Here is a 20415-nt window from a genome sequence, read left to right as displayed (position 1 = left end):
ATTTATAATTGTCTCTGCCACTCACTAAGCAGTTTAACCCTGAGTAGTGTGCTCCCTCTGTGCTATAGTCTCTTCAACGGTAAAATGGGGATGAGAGCTTTAGAGCCTTATTGTACAGAATCAGTGAGCTGAAATGTAGAGCATTTAGACCAACATCTGGAACATAGGTAAGCACTCAATGCGTATTTGCTGTTATAATTATCATTCATTATATTAATGAGGCAATTCACTTTCCAGAGCATTTGAATACGTTATGGTCACATTAGTCAGGTTTCTCAAGAGAAACAGAACCGTAGGATGTGTATATGTAAAGCTGTTTCTTTTAAGGACTTGGCTCATGTGATTGTGAAGGCTTAGTGAGTCCAGAGTCTGATAAGGAAGGCTGTCAGGCTGGAGACCCAACAAGAGCCAATATGGCAGTTGAAGTCCAGTTCTTCCTTGTGGGAAGAGGCCAGTCTTTTGTTCTTGTCAGTACTTTAACTGATTGGATGAAACCCACCCACATCATGAAAGACTATCTACTTTACTCAAAGTCCACCCATTTAAATGTGATGTCATTTTTAAGTTTTATAAAATCCTGTGTGAGCTCTTACTGTGTGCTTCCTTCTGTAAAGTTTGAAGAGCTTCAAACTGAGGTTTATACTGCCTATGATGCTAGCACTTCTGCTGTTCTAAAATACCTATTGTGGGATCCTTCATTTTTTCAACGAGGCTCTTTCTTGAGAATAGCTGTTCTTATTCTGGGGCTGAGCCCTTGCTATATACACCTTTGGAAATGCTGCAGGAGCATACATCCATCTGTTTATTAATCACTCTGAGTCCTTATTGAGTGGCTCATTCTTCATTCAGGGGTCTTTGGAGTGTATCTCAGTCACAGCCAGCATGCTAGTTTTATGAGTACAGTTTTTGGTATTTGTTTTACAATAAAATTCTCAGGTAAGAAATTATTTTCTTGTCCAAGGTTAATAAAAAAGGCTTACGATAGAGTTGGTATTTCAGCTTATATCCGATAGTACAGTATGGGCTTCCTTATCACCTGGCCGGAAGTTCTTTTTCCTCACATGTTGGCTTGATACTAATTTTAAAGACCACTTTTCTTTTCAAAGTATTTTAAAATGTGAAATTAATGCATGCTGACTGTAGTAAAACAATGAAAAAACTACTAAAGAAAAGCCAACAATTTCCTTCCACCTCCCTGAGGAGAGCAATGCCAACAACTTAATGTGCATTCTTTGACCTCTCTCCAAGGTTATAGAAACACACATAGTTTAGTGTTGTTTTTACATATGGCACCACACACATCAACCTGCCCTTTGTTTTTCCTTATTTAACAATATACCATGGACAACCTTCCAGGTCAACAGATATATTTTTCATTTTTAAAATAGCTCCTGCTTTAACCTGGGTTTCCCCAAAAATCCAGAGACAAGGGCTTGCCTGCAGACAGTTTATTCTGGAAAGCTATCCTGAGGACCAGTAATGGAGGATTAGAAAGAATAAACAGAGTAAAAGGGAAAGTTATCCAGTGGTTCACTACCAAGCTGGTCAGAACTGTGGAAACTAGGACTTCCGTGGGGCAGTGTAGCGTGCACACAGAATTGTCTGCTCAAGGGACAGACGAGAACCCATTTATATACTAGTTCCCACTCTCTGATAGTCAGGATATGCCCTATGTTCTCCTCAATTGCAGGTTTGCACCTGTGTTGAAGTGGCTGTGATTCTGTAAGTGTTCCAAGTGTTGATGACCGAGACTCTGGGCACAAATCAAGAAATAAGTGATGCAGCTGAAGGAGGGTGCTGTCAATTATATATCTATAAGCAGCTGGTTGCTACAGCAACAGCTGGAGTAAAATGTGGACTGAGAGGATGTGAGATGATACCCGACAGATGTCTAAAACAACTGCATAATGTTCTGTAATGTGTATGTACCACATTTCTTTAACTATACACAGTTGGATAGATATTTGTGTTGTTTCCACTTTTATTTTTTGCCACCACAATGTTGCACTGAACATCCTTACACATATATTCTTATTGGCTGGTGCCTTTAGAGCTATTTAACATAGTCCCCAAAGTGGAATTTCTGGTTTGAAACACTTTTCATCTGTTAACTCACTCAGTCCTCCCCCACAGCATGCTTATTATTATTGTCCTCATTTTTCACATGAGAAATCAGGGGCACACAGGAATCTAGGAAATGGAAGCAGTTAGAATTTTTTAATGGATAGTGAAAGATTAGATTCCAAAAATTTCAGGGACTTTAAAAAAGAAAAGATTTAAGTATTATATCAACATGTTTTTATTTTTGCAACCTGCAAATCATATTCCCTTGCAGCCATTAGAGAATTGTGTCTCCAAGGAAGGGTACAGGGGGATGCCACTGGCAGAAAGAAGAGGTTCTGATTTAGCAGAATTTTTTCCACACTGGCCAGGTTAACCTGGAAGGTCATTCCTGCGGTGGGATAGGGAGAATAACCCTTAGCTGAAGACTGTAAAGTAGATTGCTTGAGTTGTAACTTTTTGCAGGAGAGAAGCCCTGGGCCCTGACCAAGATAAGAGAGACCATGTTCAAGAACTCAGCTTATAAATTAGAAGACAGCAGGGGAACTAGCTAGCAGGCAGACACAGAAATGGGCAGGTTATAGGGCATGTAATTAGGGCTAGATTACAGAAATCTTTGATAACAAAAGACCTCAATTTGCTGGAGTAACCCTCACTTAAAATGTCTGGATTCTTAAAGGAAACTCAGTATCATTTTGTGACTCTGGTACTAAGGAGATGCTCTTCTAAGCACAAAGGAAGAAATGCTTATGTTCAGATGAAACTAAGAACAGGAGCACCTGGGTGGCTCTGTCGGTTGACCATCTGACTTCTGCTCAAGTCATGATCTCACGGTTGGTGAGTTTAAACTCCACATCGAGCCCCACGTTGAGCATGTTGGACACGTCAGTCTGCACTGACAGCATGAAGCCTGCTTCAGATTCTCTGCCTCCCTCTTTTTCTGCCCTCACCCCCCCAAAAAATAAATATTAATTTTTTTTAAAAAAGGAAGAAACTAAGAACATACAAGTCACAATAAGAAGGTTCGTTATGAGACAAATTTGAGGGACCTAAAGATCTTCCAGTAAATCCAGTTGAATCTTGATTGCACGTGTTCTCTGGTTTAGTCATAATCCTAAGACAAAAGCCTCACAGATGAATAACAGGTGGTTCCTAAATTCAATGAACTAAACTTCTAATGACTATAATCAGTGTGTAAACACAACTAACTTGAACATGATCTGGCATGTTGTATTAGTTTTCTATTGTCATAATGAACTACCACAAGTTAGATGGTGACACAATTTATTTTCTCACAATTTCTGCAGGTCAGAGTCCATGTGAGCTCAGCTGGGTTCTTTGCTGAGGGCTTCAGAAGGCGAGAATCAAGGTTTCACCTGGGGCTGCATTCCTTACTAGAAGCTCTGGGGAAGAATTTGCTTCCAAGCTCATTCAAGTTGTTTCACTGCGGTTGTAGGACTGTCTGTTTCTTTGCTGGCCCTCATCCAAAGGCCAGTTTTTGCTTCCTTTAGCTGCCTGCATTCTTTTTCATGCTTTCCATACAGTTCCCTCCAGCAATATAGGGTAAGTCCCTCTCAAGCTTTCAATCTCTGACTTCTTTTTTTTTTTCTCTCTCACATCTTTTTCACTCTAGCCAGAAAAAGTTATCTGCTTTTAAGGTCTGTGTGCTTAGATTGGGCCTCCCTGCATAACCCAGGATACCCTCTTAAAGTCTATAATTCCATCGGCAAAGTCCCCTTTCGTCATGCAGTGTAACATATTCAGAAGTTCCAGGGATGAGGGCGTGGACATCTTTTGGGGGTTCATTCTGCCTATTCTATATATTGTTATTATAATGACAATATGAACAGTGTTCAGAGGAACACAGAACAAAGAGATGGTAATTCTGATGGAAAAGGCAGTGCAGAGAAAGACTTCCTCAATGAGGTTTGAATTGTGTTTCTAAGGATGAATGTGATTTTACAAGATAGAGTGGGTATATAGAGGTTATTTCAGGCAAGCACAAAATCAGGAAAGCATGAAAACACTCGGCCATGTTTGAGATTGGCAAACAGCCTAGTATAGATAAAATACGCCTGAGTTTAAATGCTAGCTGTGTACCCATATAATCTTAGACAAATCCTTCTAAGCCTGAGTTTCTTTTTCTGTGAAATGGGGCTGATGATTGTACCTATTTCACAGAATGTGAGGATTAAATGAACTAAAATACCAAAGGACATCATGTTGTGTCTTTCACATTGCAAATGCAAATCATTTAACATCTCTGTTGTTATTATTGCTAGAGCTAGAGAGGATTGGAAAAGTGGAGAAGTGTCAGGAGTGAGGCTGAAGATGTAGGCTGGGGTCAGAGGAGCAGTATTAATCACTACTCTTTTTGAATCATTTTGCTCATTTGACTCCTGTGACATCACACTTCTCTTGATTTTATCTTACTTTTGAAGATCTCATCTTAATTTTCTTCAGTAGGTTATATTCTGTGTCCTCTAGATATCTTCTGACACTGGGTCCTCCCCCTATAAGAGTTAGCCTATTTTCATGTTTTTAATGACATCTTTTTCTCTGGTCCCCAACTCCCCTGAACTGATATGTGAACTTGGATATTTCAACTTCAATATCACCTTCCTCACCTGTTGTTCTTGTGCTTTGACCATTCCCTGCTCACCTACCTCACCCCTACTACCACCCCCTACACCGTACCCAAGAACGATTCATATTCCAGTGTTTCCAGTCTAGTTCTTGATATCAACATTCCTAGCAATAAAAATCATTGCAATAAATAGGTCCCAGTGTGCTTTCTTATTCTTATGCACTTTGCATGTGCCATTCCCTTTACTTGACATACCTTTCCCAAACTCAGACATCTCTCCATTCTGAAGCCCCTAGTATAAGTTGTCACTCCCTATTCTATGCTGCCCTGTGCCTTGTGCACACCCTTGTGGTTGCACGTATTGCGTTGTATTTTAAATAGGTCTTAATACATCTGATTCTACTAGAAGTACACTATGGGCTCCTTAAGAGTCCCTGCCTTTTTATGTTCGTATTCATTATACTTAGTAGGCGGTGTATGGCTTGCAGTAATAGATGCTAAAAAAATAAAATAAAATAAATTATTGTTTTAATGACTTTGAGTTTATCTTACAGGCAACAGGGGTCACCAAAGTCAGTTTTAAGCCAATGAATGACATTATCAGATAAGTGTTTCAGTAAAATCATTCTGGCAGCTGTGCTAGAAGGGTTGGAGGGAAATGAGAGACAGGTGGCAGAGAATCTATTTAGGGGGTTTCTTTATAATCAAAATGAGAGATGATAAAGGTCTAGCAGTGGCTGTGGCAATGTGAAAGAATGAATAGATTTGAGATAATGATAGGCAGGACTTCTATGACTTATTGCATGATTAGACAATGGAAATCAGGGAGAGAGGAGCACAGGACAATGCTTTGGTTTGGGGCTTGGCTGACCAGATGAAATAAATGTTGAGTTAGGGAACTTGGAAGACTTTATTCATGGGGGGAAAAAATACTTGGTTTGGTTTTGAATGTGTTGAGATAGAGGTGCTCAGGGACATACCAGTAGAAATGTCTAATAGACAGTTGTATATAGAGGTCATATATATATTTTGTATGTTTTAAAACATTCTTCCAAATGTGTATGCTGATTTTTAAAAAGTTTAAACAAATTTATAGAACATTTCTTATCTTTTATTTTCTAAATTGAAGGTTTTATCTCATTCTATACTATCTAGGCATCTATCGCTGTACTGTATGCTGAGAATCATGAATAGAAGAATTAAGTTGACTAAGTGTTGGCTCGCCTCGCCTCTCCTTCGTCCTGACCTCTGCAGTGAGGAGAAACACAAACACACACCATGTATCACCATGGAAGCAGTGGATAGAGGATACACAGGGGTCGCAAATGGAACCTGCTCAAGGTCCTATGGGAAGTAAGAATGGAACTTAACTACAGTTCCTGACTCCTTAAATGTAAATGTTTATCTCAAGAGAGCATTAGACAGAAATTGTTTGACTTTCTCAAAAGATGTTGAAGAATCTCTCTTCTCTCCCACCCAAGATCGAACAATAATGGATCCTTGAAGAGCTGTATTTTTTTTTAGATTCAAAATATTTAATAAAATATTTTTAAAATCCCAGCTGTAAACCAACTCTGCAGAGAAAGGGTTATCACAATATGGAAAAAGAAACTGATAAAGAAATCAAGCTATAGACAAGACCAAGGCCATTTTAGAGAATGGCATAGGATTATAAAGAAAGATTGAGTTCTATTTTTATTTTTCTTCTGTTTTTCCTTGCTCATTATCCAAATCCATTAGGTAAAAGTAGTGCAGCAACTGAATGTATTTTGTTGAAGCTACAACATACACACAATAATGCAAAACATCAAAACCACATTAATGAAACGTAACTTTGGGAAATAGGGAAATTTGGGCTCCAAATATTGTGAGCTGTAGCTCCAAGAAACATTTTGATGGATGTTCTCCCCATCATACTTTAGGATATGAAAGACCTTTTATTAAAATCCCCAAGGAAAAGTTTCCATTATTTCCTGAAGGGCTGTCATAATTATATTATTTCCAGAGAGTATTAGGCTCTTGAAAACCTACAACATTCGTCTTTTAGTTTATCTGGGTTCTTGTGATTCTAGAAAAGACATTTAAGGCCACCTGTCCTCTGTGACCTCTAATGCCATGGAAGAAGCTAAGTGGTACTACATGTGTCCCTGAACAGGAAGGGAAAGAGAATCCATGAGGGAGATAGCATGAAGCAATCCTTTCCCTGAGGAGTGTGATTGCATCGTGCAGGTTTTGTGCCCAGTTAGTGTCTCTAAATATGGATTTAATGGTACTGTGATAGCATGTTCATACTCACCAAGGATAGAAGAACAAGTAACAGCTTTCTCACCAGTAAGGCATCTTATTTACCTAGTGCTTGCTGGCTGCATAGAAACCACAGACAATAAATCTCTCTTGAACATTTATGAGATTTCTTCTTAAAATGCAGGAAATGTAGCCCTCCTACAGACTGCAAGCAATTCTAAACTCCTTCCTAGGAGATTTCTCCTTAAACTCTTTGTGCCAAAATGCAATTTATTTGGAGTACTCTTGAGTTTCTTAGGACTTTAATGAGTTTAATGATTGTTTGGCTGTCATTTTTACATCAGTGCTGTCAATTATGGATAGCCACGAGCTTTACAGGCTCGTTGTCTGTTATGGTCTACCAGACCAGCTCCCTTCCTGGCTGGCAGGTGGACATTAGGCATTTTTAAATTGTTTGATTCTGAATGTCAGATGGTGCAACAGTAAAACGTACTTAATTTACTATGCTGTATGGTAGATATCCAGAAATAGAAATAAGTTCATCAAAGTATTAGCACCTGCTTGTCCTCCCTCATTCTGATCTCATCAGTAAGGAGGAGCACAAATGCCTATCAAGGACCATTGTGGACAAGATAGACAAAGACTAACCAAAGACAGTTATATATACATTCAGCAGGTGGGTGGGGTGCACTATAAAGATGTTGTATCACTCACAACTCTGGGAGTTGCAGACTAAAGCCTACATGGAGGAGTGAAGGGATTTTGAATGTAGGAGCCCCGGAGTCTTTCTCCATTTTTCATACTACTGCTGAGGATTGAGTGTACTTGCCCCCCCGCCCAGCTCTCTTGAGGTATAATTAACAAACAAAAATTGTGTATATTTAAGGCACAGAAGGTGATGTTTTGATTTCTGTATACATTGTGAAATGATTGCCATCATCAAATTAATTAACAAATTATCACCTCACATAGTTGTCATTTTTTTGTGCTGAAAATATTTAAGATATATTCTCCTCGCAAATTTTAAGTATACAATATTGCTAATTATTGTCACTATGCTGTACTTCAAATTTCCAGAACATGTTTATCCTGCATAACTAAAACTTTGTATTCTTTGACCAACATTTCCCCATTTCTCCTACTGCTCAGCTCCTGGCAATCACCATTCTATTTTCTACTTCTATGAATTTTACTCTTTTGGATCTCTCACATAAGTGAGATCATGAAGTATTTGTATTTCTGTACTTGGCTTATTTCGTTTAGCATAATGCCCTCAAATTTCATCCCTTCATCCATGTTGTTGCAAATGACAAAATTTCCTTCTCTTTTAAGACTTAATTATATTCTATTACATATATATTTATATAGATATATATAGATATATTCCATTTTCTGTATCCATTTATTGATTCATGGAGACTCAGGTTGATTCTCTATATGGGCTAATGTGAATAGTGCTACAATGAACATGAGAGTGCAAATATCTCTTCAAGATCCTGATTTTGTTTCCTTTGGCTATATTCCCAGAAGTGAGATTGCTAGATCATATGGCAGTTCTATTTTTAATTTTTTGAGGAACCTCCATACTGTTTTCATAATGGCTATACCAATTTACATTCCCACCAACAAGGTACAAGAGTTCCTGAGCTGGATGTATTTTATGCAAGTAGGAAATCTTGGTTTTGTGAGAGGAATGCCAGGGTGAGCCATCTGGGAAGAGAGGCAGGATAGACTTCCAGGTTTAGTTTGGCTCCAAGCTTGAAGGAAGTGTGTGACAAGAGAGAGGCCAGGTGGCTCCAGAAATGTCTGACTTAGTTTCCTAAGTAGGAGAGAAGATACGTATTTGAGGCACCCTTGCTATGAGTGAGGAGTGGACACTGGTCTGAATCATTTCTGAAATCCAAGGATGGTATTCATTCAGTTTTTTTTTGAGGAAAGAGATGCCCTAGCATTTGATAGAATAACCTCATGAAACAGCAATATCCGTAAGATTCTCAGCACAAACTACAAACTGCAAAATGGAAAAACAGAGTTGGTTCCAGAAAAAGATAATTATGTACCAGGTCATAGCATCCTGATTTAGATATTCTTGTTAGCAAAAATAAAAAGGAAATTATGAAGTTTGTCATGTGGTCCTGGAGAAAATCTCCCTATTCAGCTCTAGGATTCTTCAAGACAATTTGGTTTCCACCTGGCTGCCCAAAGAGAATTGCTCGGCTGCTATAGCAACTGTAGTCCCTGAATATATGGCAGTTGACAAAAAAACACTCTTTGTATGCTGATTTTTATGCTTAGAAATGTAGGCTGGGCTGGTGGGATGGATAAAATAACAAGCTGGCTGGTAAAATTGCTGTAAGACAATGCTGTAACACTCCTTTCTTTATCTCACACTTCGCCTCCCAGTCGTCACCAAACCCTGTCAGCTCCACCACGCCCACCCTGATGTAGCCACTGCCATCCCTCACTGCAATTCTTGCAGTGGCCTCTCAATTACTCTGTTTCTTCTCGGTACATTTCCTCCTTCTACTCTCTAAACAGCTGTCAGAGCTGTCTTTTTAAAATATGTCAAATTACTGTCTTCCTTTGATCTAAACCCTCCAAGGGTGTATTAGTCAGCTCTTGCTTCAATAAGGCTGCTAAACAAGCCACTCTCTCAGTAGTTTCCAACATTAAGCACTCATTTTTCTTGCCCACAGGTCAGCTGGGGTGACTCTGCTGCGAGCTTCAGGATGGATTCTGCTGTGCTCCATGAATCTTATTCTGGGGCCATGGCTTGAATAGGCAGTGACTACCTAGAACCTACTCTTCAAATGGTAATCAAGGGAGCTGCAGAAAACAACCCATGAGAGCCCATGTAAGGCCTCCGTTTATGTCACATTAGCTAATATTCCAGTGACCAAAGCAAGTCATCTGTGTGACCAGATATACTCCACACACATGGGAGGGTACTGCAAAGGACCATGGCCAAGGGTGTATGTGTAAGTGTATAATCCTATTACAAGCGAGTGAAAAAATTGGGACCAATAATCGAAGCTCCCCAAAATGGCTTCTGAGGGAACTTGGGGGGAAGAAAACAGTACTATAGACCTTACCACAGTTTACAAGGGCCCATGCAATCTGGCCTCTGACTGCCTTTCAGAAGTAATTTTCTACCACTTTTTTCCTTTCTCTCTGTTGCAGATACTTTGGTCCTTTTTCTGTTCATTGAACCCTCCAAGCATGTTCTCGTCTGTGGACTTTTCGATTCATTATCGAAATTCTCCCCACACTTCTGCACTGCTTAACTCTTCTTCATCTCATTCTGGCCTATGTTGAGATGTCACTTCCTAAGAAGAGGCTTCCCAGGCCATGTGTTTAACCCAGCAGCACGTGTCACATTCCTTCTTTTTAACCTGCTTGCTTGCTTTATCTATTTATTTAATTTTATTTTTTTTAGAGAGAGAGAGAGAGAGAGAGACAGCATGCAGGAGAGAAGGGCAGAGGGAGAGAGAGAGAATCTTACTTAAGCAGGCTCCATGCTCAGCATGGAGCCCAATGTGGAGCTCAATCCCATGACCCTGGGATCATGACCTGAGCCAAAATGGAGCAAAATCGAGAGCCAGATGCTCAACTGACTGAGCCACCCAGGCACCCTCACTGTTTTTTATTTAGAAAATTTTAGGGGTGCCTAGGTGGCTCAGTCGGTTAAGCATCCAACTCCTGATTTTGGCTCAGGTCATGATCTCACGGTTTATGAGTTTGAGCCCCAGGTAGGGCTCTGTGCTGACACGGAGCCTGCTTGGGACTCTCTCTCTCTCTCTCTCTGCCCCTTGCCCTCTCTCTCTCCTTCTCTCATGCACACGCTCTCTCTCAAAATAAAAAAGATGTTTATTTATTTATTTTTGAGAGAGACAGAAACAGACCATGAGTGGGGAAGGGGCAGAGATTGAGGGAGACAGAATCCAAAGCAGGCTTCAGGCTCTAAACTGTCAGCACAGAGCAGGAGGTGGGACTCAAAACACATGAACCCGAGCCAAAGTGGGATGCTTACCTAACTGAGCCACCCAGGCTGCCCGTCATTTTTTTTAACAGCACTAGCACTACCTGTCCTGTATTCTAAACTTCTTTATTTATTTGGTTTTTCTGGGTCTCTTCCCTGAGAAAGTAAGCTCTGTGAAGGCAGATTCATTGATGTTCTCAACACAGAGCAGTTCAAGATATAATTGTTGAATGAATGAATAAACTGACTTGCGGTAAGTTCCAGGTCCCACTCATTCCCTATTGCTCCACACAACCTTCCAAGCCCTGGCAATATACTGGTATGTGGCCTTGTAAAGACACAAAACACTCACAGGCCAAGGGCAAAGGGTTTTTTGTTTGTTTGTTTTTGCTTTTTTCCTCTAGAGATTTTTACAGGCTCCTTCCACAGAAGGAAAATACTGAGCTCAGAGTCATTTTTGTCTTGTATTTTCCCTTCTAAGCACTTTGTGTCAGGTTTCTGAACTTGAAGAAGACCCAAGGAGTTTGTTAAGAGTTCCTATCAATCACTGCTTGAGTCAATGCACTTTGGATTGTTTGTGTGTTTGTGTATATCAGGGATGGGCAAACTCTTAATATTGGGTGCCAAGTTTCCAACTTCTGCTTTTTTGTTTTTAATTGTTTTTGAAGTGTGGAAGTTCCCTGTCATGAATATGGCGTGTGTATATTTGAGTGTACAATTGCTCTTATTCTCCAGCTCTAGGGGTTTGACCCAGGTAAATAATCTAGCACTTGAGAGCAGTGTTGAAGAAAGCACTTTTAGAAATAGAATCTCTTTAAAAGCAGGTACATAGGGAGGACTGCAGATGGAGGAAGGCCCAGTTTTACTGGGAAGGTCCGATGACAGCACTCACACCATGGGCAGATAGTCCTTCACGAATGTTTGCCAAACCTGTAGTACCTTGTACCTCCTCTGTGAGCCAGCCTGGCCAAATTTCAGCCATGAGGAGGAGCATATGTGCGGTAGAAGGGTTGGAGTCATTTCCCAAAAAGAGCTCCCTATCAGTGTGTAACTTGAGATGATGTTTGGAAGAACGTGATTTGGAGTATAGGGGAGGAAGCCAAAAGTCTGGAAGTGGGATGGCAGCCAATCAGTGTGTCAGGATGAACACAAGGGAACCAGGAAGCAGGTGAAGGTTCAGCACAGAATACTAAGAGCAAAGTATGAGGGGGCAGTTCTGAAAGTTATTCTGTAAATGCAATGTATGGGCCATGTATTCCTTTTAGGTATAGCCTGTAATTGAGCTGGACCAGCTATATCACACATGTGTGCTCAGTATTTTTATAGAGATTATGGTTCAATGCATTTTTTTAAGATTTTTATTTTTAAATAATCTGTACACCCAACATGGGGCTTGAACTCGTAACCCCAAGATTAAGGGCAGCATGCTCCATCAACTGAGACACCAAGGCACCCTTCAATTTATTTGTTTTTATGCCATATTGTCTAGGTAAAAAAGGCATAATTCAAGTTAGATAAGGGTGTATAGCATTTGAAGGAATCTGAGTTGCAAAAAAAAAAAAAAAATCTCTTCTATGTCAAGTCATTTGGTACATGAACATTTAGCCCTAATAAGAAGCAGGAGTGATGCCCCTTACTCCAATTAAAGGTGAAAGAGAAAGAGTATGAGAATAGATAATGGGATCTTTTTTTAAGCTCAAATCTCTTCTTTCAGAACTCTAAGAATGTATTTAGACCCTAATCGAGGTGACATTTAATGGAATGTACAGTTATAAATTTTTAAAGTACTGGTACATGGCTTAAGCAAAACATTTTTGTATATCACCAATAAATATTGCAACATCTTTAAATTTTAATTTATCATCACCATTGTTGTATCTTTATTTGTAGCTTTAGCTCAATATGCTGAGATAAAGGACAAACCTTTGAAAAAGAATATATGATTATGTTGGCAACATTAAAGATGACGGTAAGCAAACAGGCCTTATTCATGTAATTGTTTTGGGCATCAAGTAGTGTTAAATAAACACTCATTAAAACTGCATTTCATGGGGGTGCCTGGGTGGCACAGTCGGTTAAGCGTCCTACTTCAGCCAGGTCACGATCTCGCGGTCCGTGAGTTCGAGCCCCGCGTCAGGCTCTGGGCTGATGGCTCCGAGCCTGGAGCCTGTTTCCAATTCTGTGTCTCCCTCTCTCTCTGCCCCTCCCCTGTTCATGCTCTGTCTCTCTCTGTCCCAAAAATAAATAAAAATGTTGGAAAAAAAATTTAAAAAAAACTGCATTTCATGAATTCAAACTTGTTTACTAACTTTTTTTTCCTTTGTGGAAAATCACATAGCCTGGGGGTAAAAATCTATTTGAGAAACTGATACGGCACACTTTCTAGGATTATCTGGGGTTCATATAATCACTGTTTTCAGGCTCTCTGCCCAAGAGCATTTATTTCCATCAGGTTCTTCTACATTTTCTCTTTCCAAATTGGTTTTAGGCAGTGGATACATGCATATCAATTGTCTTGAATAATGTCTTCTTTGTTTATTCATGTGAAGTCTTTATCATGGTGTCTGGCACAAAAATAAGTATTCTCTAATATTAGTGTTCATACTATCCAGACTTCCACATTTCCTTGTCATTTTCCATTGTTCCCTCTTTCAACAAATATGTACTGAGTGCCAGTCAGACTCATAGAAAGCTGTGTGATAATGAAATACTCCAGTGGGCTGTATTATTGCAGTGTGTAGGGTCAAAGCCAAGACTATGATCAAGTTTTATGGTACATTTGTACCTTTAAGCATTTCTGACAGAATTGCATCTTTTCAGTTTTAGTCTTCTATCATTTTATAAGCAAAAGCTGCTACTAATTTCCTAGATTATCTATGTCAAAATATAAAGTTATTATTTATTTTTTATTTATAGTATTTTTTCATTATATAACATTATTAATTTATATATCAGTGTCATTGTATTAGTTATCCACTACTTTGTAACAAGCTATCCCCAAACACTAACAGCTTAAAACAACAAATATTTATTATCTCAAAAACTTTCTAAAAGTTTGGAGACCAGAAGTGATTTAGCTAGGTCGTTGTGACTCAGGATTTTTTATGAGATTACAGTAAAAATTTTAGCCAGGGCTGGGGGTCATCTGTAGGTTTGATTGGGCCAGAGGATCTTCTTCCAAGATGACTCAGTCAAATGACTTTTGGCAAGCGGCCTCAGTTCCTTGCCATGTAGACCCCTCCATAGGGTTGCTTACATGGTATCTAACTTCTCCCAGAATTAGCAATCCAAAAAAAAGCAAGAAGAATTTACTTTCTGTCAGTATGAAAGCAGTCAATACTTTATCCTCTTAAATAAAAGAAACCATCTAGTACTAATAATTTTTAAAAAGAGAGCAAGGAGCAAGCAGCAATGCCATATTTTATTACTTATTCCTAGTTAATTCCACTGTAGTCTGTTCTTAGTGGATCATAAAGACCAGTCCACAGTCAAATGGAGGAGAATTAGGCTCTATTCTTTGAAGGGAGGGATATCTAAGAACCTGTGGACATGTTTTAAAACTCCTAAAATCATAGTTTTATCAAAGTTTTCTGAGCCATTTTCTTACTTTCATAAATGAGGATACTGAGTCCCAAAGATGTGATGACATATTTCAGCTCTTACTAACCTCACACTTCTACCCTATCTGGAGTTGAATCCTTTTCTTTTTTGCCCTAGATCTTTGAGTTTTCTGGCTTCTGGGTTTTATTGATGTTCATTCTGTCCTGTTCACTCCTTTCCATCTTATATGTATAGTTAACTAAATAATAATACACATTTATCTATTAAGTTCTTCATAAACACAAAACATTTATTACTCCTATTTTTACCCCAAATGCCTGGCACAGAGCCTGACACATAGTAAGAACTCAAATATGTATTGATTTGAGCTAACCTGGTTAATATTTGCTCATCTCTCCAGGCATATTGGTGTGCTATTGTTTAAAGTCTCAGATAAAAAATGGCCACAGGATATCTCTTAATTCTATTTTACAGCTCTTAAGTAGAGGATTTGTAAATTTGATCATGAAGATATTGAAGCAAATAGCAATAGTAGAAAAAAATGTTCTTTTACTGCTATTATTGTGTTAAAGTAATCATGCAGTAGGAGGTAAAAAGGCAGATTTATGAAAGGAAATGAAAATATTTAATATGTTCATTAATGTCTATAGAATTTAAATTGTTAACATTAAATGGAATCTGATTGTGTAAAAAAGTGGAATCAGCTACTTCTTAGATGTCAAGGTTTACTAACAGCTGGTGTAGGTACCAGTACAAATTTTATTCAATAGATGAATGTGAATGCATGAATGTGAAGGGAAGGTATTGCATTTTGTTCTCTATTCCATCTACCCGAGTGAAACAAGTTCCCAGAAACAGAATACCGGTGTTGAAATTAAGTCTACATGCAAGAGCTAAGTCTCCTTGTGAGCTGCTAGCTGGTTCTATCCATCCTGAGCCTATTTCCAAACCAGGCCTCTATGTCTCCTGGGGAACAGTCTCCAGAGCAGGCCCGGGGATTAGCAGCATTATGGAGACTAGACTCCCACTGTAGCTCTACCTCACACTGTTCTCTCTAGTGAGGTAGTTTTTAACTGCTATGAACTATTCACTAATGTATTCATTTATCTACTATTTGTCAAGCACTGTATAGTATGATTGACATTATGCTATGGACCTTTACAAATTCAAAACAATACATAAGGCATTTTCTATGGTACTAGAGATATGATAATAAATTTACTTGCTTAGTGTTTTCCAATGGACAAGATAATGTATGCATCTAACTTTCATTAGCCAACATTGCCAGGCTAGAGGTGGCATTTTACAGATGAGGAAAGTAAGACTTAGACCATTTAAAGGATGTGTCCTAGGGGTGCCTATGTGGCTCAGTCGGTTAAATGTCGTACTTGATTTCGGATTAGGTCTTGATCTCACAGTTCGTAGATTGAGCCCTGAATGAAGCTCTGCGCTGACAGCACGGAGCCTGCTTGGGATTCTCTCTCTCTCTGTCTCTCTCTGCCCCTCTCCTGCTTGTTCTCTCTCTCTCTCAAAATAAATAAATAAACTTAAAAAAAAATAAAAAATAAAGGATGTATGCTAGGTAGCAGGCCAGCTGGTGCCAAATCTGCGTTCAACTTCAGGTAGTCTAACTGTATTTAGAGCATGTTTTCTGTACACAAGGCACAGAACCTAGCAATAGCTGGTGCTCAATAATATCCATTGATTTGAAAACAAGAACACAATTACTAAAATTTGAGGATGTTTATAACACTGAGTGAATGTTACAAAATAAATGTGTCTCTGGATCCCAGCTATGGAATTTGAGATCTGTAACATGGCAAGATAGTCTATCAGGCCTCAGAAAACGAAAAAGGGGAAAATGTCTGTGGGCCAACAGTGTCCTTACAAGTCTTTGCTTTGTTTTAACACTTAAAAAAAAAAATGCAGTTAGTTGAGTTAAAAATGTAGTTAGTCCCCTTATCACTTATCATCTTTTGTTGCTACTTTTTCTTCCTTTTGTTCACATGTTATTTTGCCTACTTTCCTTGATAATTTTTGGTCTTAGTTCCAAAAGGAAAGAGAATTAACATTAAAAAAAAATAAGAAGATGCAAGATGTAAAATTTCTTCAGATGCTTCTTACCTCAGTGGCTATCCATGTCTTGTGTGAAGAAATCAGGTCTGTGGGAGGCCATGTTCTTAAGTATTTTTGATTGGATGAGCTATTCACAATACAGACATTTAAGAAAGTAATAGTGTTAAATGCAACACATATATTTGCATTACACAAAGTTTAAAATTAAAATTTCTCTAGTTTAGTTTTAGTCTTAGGTTTTGAAATGTCATTTTCCCTGGAGAGGTAGAAATGGCATCTTGAAGGGAAATTACTTCACAGAAGCTATGTAACTTAATTGGATTTAGTCCTAATAATGTGTGACATGAAAAGGTTAATTTGAAATGTTGAGAAGCAGTGAATTCCTTGGATGATTCACCAAATATTAGCTTTACTTTACAAATTATTGTGCCATACTGTCTTTCTTGCCCAAGGGTCATCTGGTACTGAAGCTCAGGCTGTCGGGGATAAAATAATGAAACGAAACAATTTCACATAAAAAGGAACAAAATTCCACATTCAAATGCCTGTTAAACATAAATTAAACTGCTATTTTGCATATTTTTTCATTACTTTCTGGTTTTAGTATATACCCTCTGTTTCAGAGCATTTTCAAAATTCAATTCCCTGAACCTTACATACTTTAGTCAGTAATCCAATAAAAACCAGAATAATTAGATTTAACATGCTAAGAACACTTTTAACTTGCTTTTTTCATTGTAGTGAATTCTTTTTTGATTTAGCTTTTTGGATTATTCCTACATGTGGTTTTGAAATACTTCCTTTAGTACATTTAGCCATATATTCTGGAGCCAATAAAATAAACTGAGAAATGTTGAATACTCCTGGTCAGAATTTAGATATGTTTTAGTGGTATTAAAATAAAATAAAATAAAATAAAATAAAATAAAATAACTACCTTTGATGTTAGACTTATTAGAATTGTTACACAATTCACCAGTTATCTTCCCAGTAGTAAGTCATCTCAAAATTAAAATAGTTTCAAGGCCAAAACTTCAATATCATTATATTAATTAATTCACCTGTCAAATACTGATTAAATAAATCTTAGGTAGTCACAAAGCACACAGTTTTATACTGATTATCAGCATAAAACTCTACTAATAGCTACAGTGAATATTAGCAGTACCAGATAGGAGACTGTAGATACATATGTACATAATATTATATACATAGATTTAGCAGTATCAGATGGGTTAGTGCTTTCTGTATTGCAAGAATTTTCTTCAGAATATTCACAAATTCAAACCAATTTCTTTAACAAAATACATTCCTTCACAACTATTTAAAATAGTAAAGAATGTGAGCTCTTGACTCCTGTGAAGTACAAAGGGAAAATAGTTACCGGTTTCAGAGAGACTCAGCTCTTACCTGGAAAAGCCGAGATGATGGATTGCTTAGAGCAATAACACACCGGTATTATTATTAGTTAGTGAGCCTGCAAAATGTAAACACAGGCTTAAACTCTGCCATCTGTGTAATTATGGGCAGCTCCATTAACATAGATAAAGGGGGCATAACACTGTAATAATTATGTTTAATAATGCTTTTTAGTTATAGAATGATCACCATTGAAGACCATAGCAGCATCTACTGAGTGATAAAGAAAGATGGAAACCAGAAGCTCTGAGAATGCATAAGAAAAAGATGAAACTGAAATGTGCTCAGAAATACTTTTCATACTGACCTTGTAAACCACAATATGGTTTATATTTCTTCTCAGAACTGTAGCGTTTCCAAAAGGCAGTTCTATCGCCATTGGAATCACCTACTATGCAGGTGACCTCGTAAGGCAGCATCAGCTGATGGAATGTCTGGCTTTGTTCACTTAGAGATGTTTTAAAATTTCATCAGTTTGGGTGAACTTTGCCATCCTTTAGCAACTACTTCTCTCCTGTTCACATTTTCCTAGATTAAATGAGGCTAAAGACTTTAAAAATAGGTGCTTTTTTTCTCATCTGGTTTGGATTTACTGTGTAAAGTGAAAAACAATTTAAGCATGCATTATACATGCATTTGGCTACTAATGTGTGAAGCAAAGGCTTCATCTTTTATTTATAATTTGTTGTGATGAAAGGCCTGATTCAAAATACAAATATAGCCACAGAGCCACTGTTCAAAAATGATATCTGATTTTTTATGACATTTTGTTTCTATAAAAGAGGGCTGGTGTCATTTAAGAAATCTTCTTTTTCCTTTTTTTACATACTGAAGCCTAGGGAAAAATCTATTTCGTTTAATGGTCAACCTTAGTTATTATTTATATTCTTTTTGACTGTCTATGCTCCCTCTGGTGGATAATATTACATAAGAAAAATTTCCATTTATTTACCCTTTTATCTCCTCTAGGCCCTATATACCCAACACAGTAATATTATACCTGACTAATCTAAAACTCTGCACCTAAGTGATACATTCTATCATGTTCCTTTTATTACACAGCACTGTAACAGTGTAGAATTTCCCCACCATAATTTTTGAAAGCTAAATGAATGATAGCACAATTAACTATGTGTTAAATATCTATAATTAATGGCAATAACAAAAAGTTTTTTATGCTCATGAGACAATTTACGTGTCATGGGTATGCCAGAATCTTTCATTATGAATATGTAGGATATATTTGTTCCATTGTAAACAATAAAATAGTACAATTAATTTTATTATATCACCTCATTATTTTTGAGTATGCTGAAAGCACTTTGAAAATTATACAACATTTAGCCACTAGTACTAGACAAAAAAGGAAGGACCTGGCTTTTCTGTTTAACGCACTTCTTAATTTTAAATAAAGCATATTAAAAAAAAAAAAACTATTGGATTTGAGCCCTAAAGTTACCAGGGTATACTTGCTCAGAATTCCACAATTTCATAAGTAAATGTCACTATTTTTAGAAAACAATGTTTTATTCCTGGTCCCCCTCTACCAACCTTGCAAAAGATTCTTCAAAAAAAGACCTCCAATATAACCTTGTTTTCGCTTGAATAGAATGAGCAAGATAACAAGCACAAATCTAAGAATTATTAGTCATAGAATAAAAGTCATTAATTATAAAATTAATCTAGAGCAGTAATTTTCATGGGATTTTCAGAGCCCAGTTCTGAAAATCCCACTCTCCCCACCTGAACACATGGACACCTGATTTGAGCACCAGGAATCTATAGCAGGGAGTCCATTTTTTCCTCCCTCCAGATTATTATATATACAAATTGTCAACTGGAGTTGTTAAAGACTTTGCATACATATTGAAAACTAGACATGTAAACAACAGTAAATTGCTGTCTATATTCTTCAATCTCTAAATTACATTTTGAAATTAAGATTTTATGCTATGTTATTTTTTTAAGTTTTTTATTTTTATTTATTTTGAGAAAGACAGAGACAGCACCAGTAGGGGAGGGACAGAGAGAGGGAGACAGAAACTGTCAAGCAGGCTCGTGCTGCCAGCACAGAGTCCAGTGCAGAGCTCAAACTCACTAAACCGTGATATCATGACCTGAGCCAAAACCAAGAGTTGGGTTTAACCCACTGAGCCACCCAGGTGCCCCTGGGATTAAGAGTTCAAATGAATGCATTTACACAACCGTAGATGTTACTTGACAATGAAGGCAAAATATTTGATATATTCTGCCCATTATTCTCCATATTGATCAACCCAAACACTGATCAGCTTAAACTTTGCATCCAGCCCTGAAAGCCTTAGTTTCATTTAGGTCACTATTCCACTATTTCTCTTCCCATTCCCATAATTAACCCATTGCTGAACATAACAAAGAGAAGTTGTTCTGAATTTGTTTTTAAGAATTTCCTGTGATTAGAGAGGTGTGATGATCCTGCATGTAAGCAGTAGAAAAAAAGAGTTCTTGA

Source organism: Acinonyx jubatus, chromosome B1, assembly GCF_027475565.1.
Source record: "Acinonyx jubatus isolate Ajub_Pintada_27869175 chromosome B1, VMU_Ajub_asm_v1.0, whole genome shotgun sequence".
In the NCBI taxonomy this organism is placed as follows: domain Eukaryota; kingdom Metazoa; phylum Chordata; class Mammalia; order Carnivora; family Felidae; genus Acinonyx; species Acinonyx jubatus.
The sequence above is the reverse complement of the archived record's forward strand: the minus strand, read 5'-3'. Positions refer to the sequence as shown.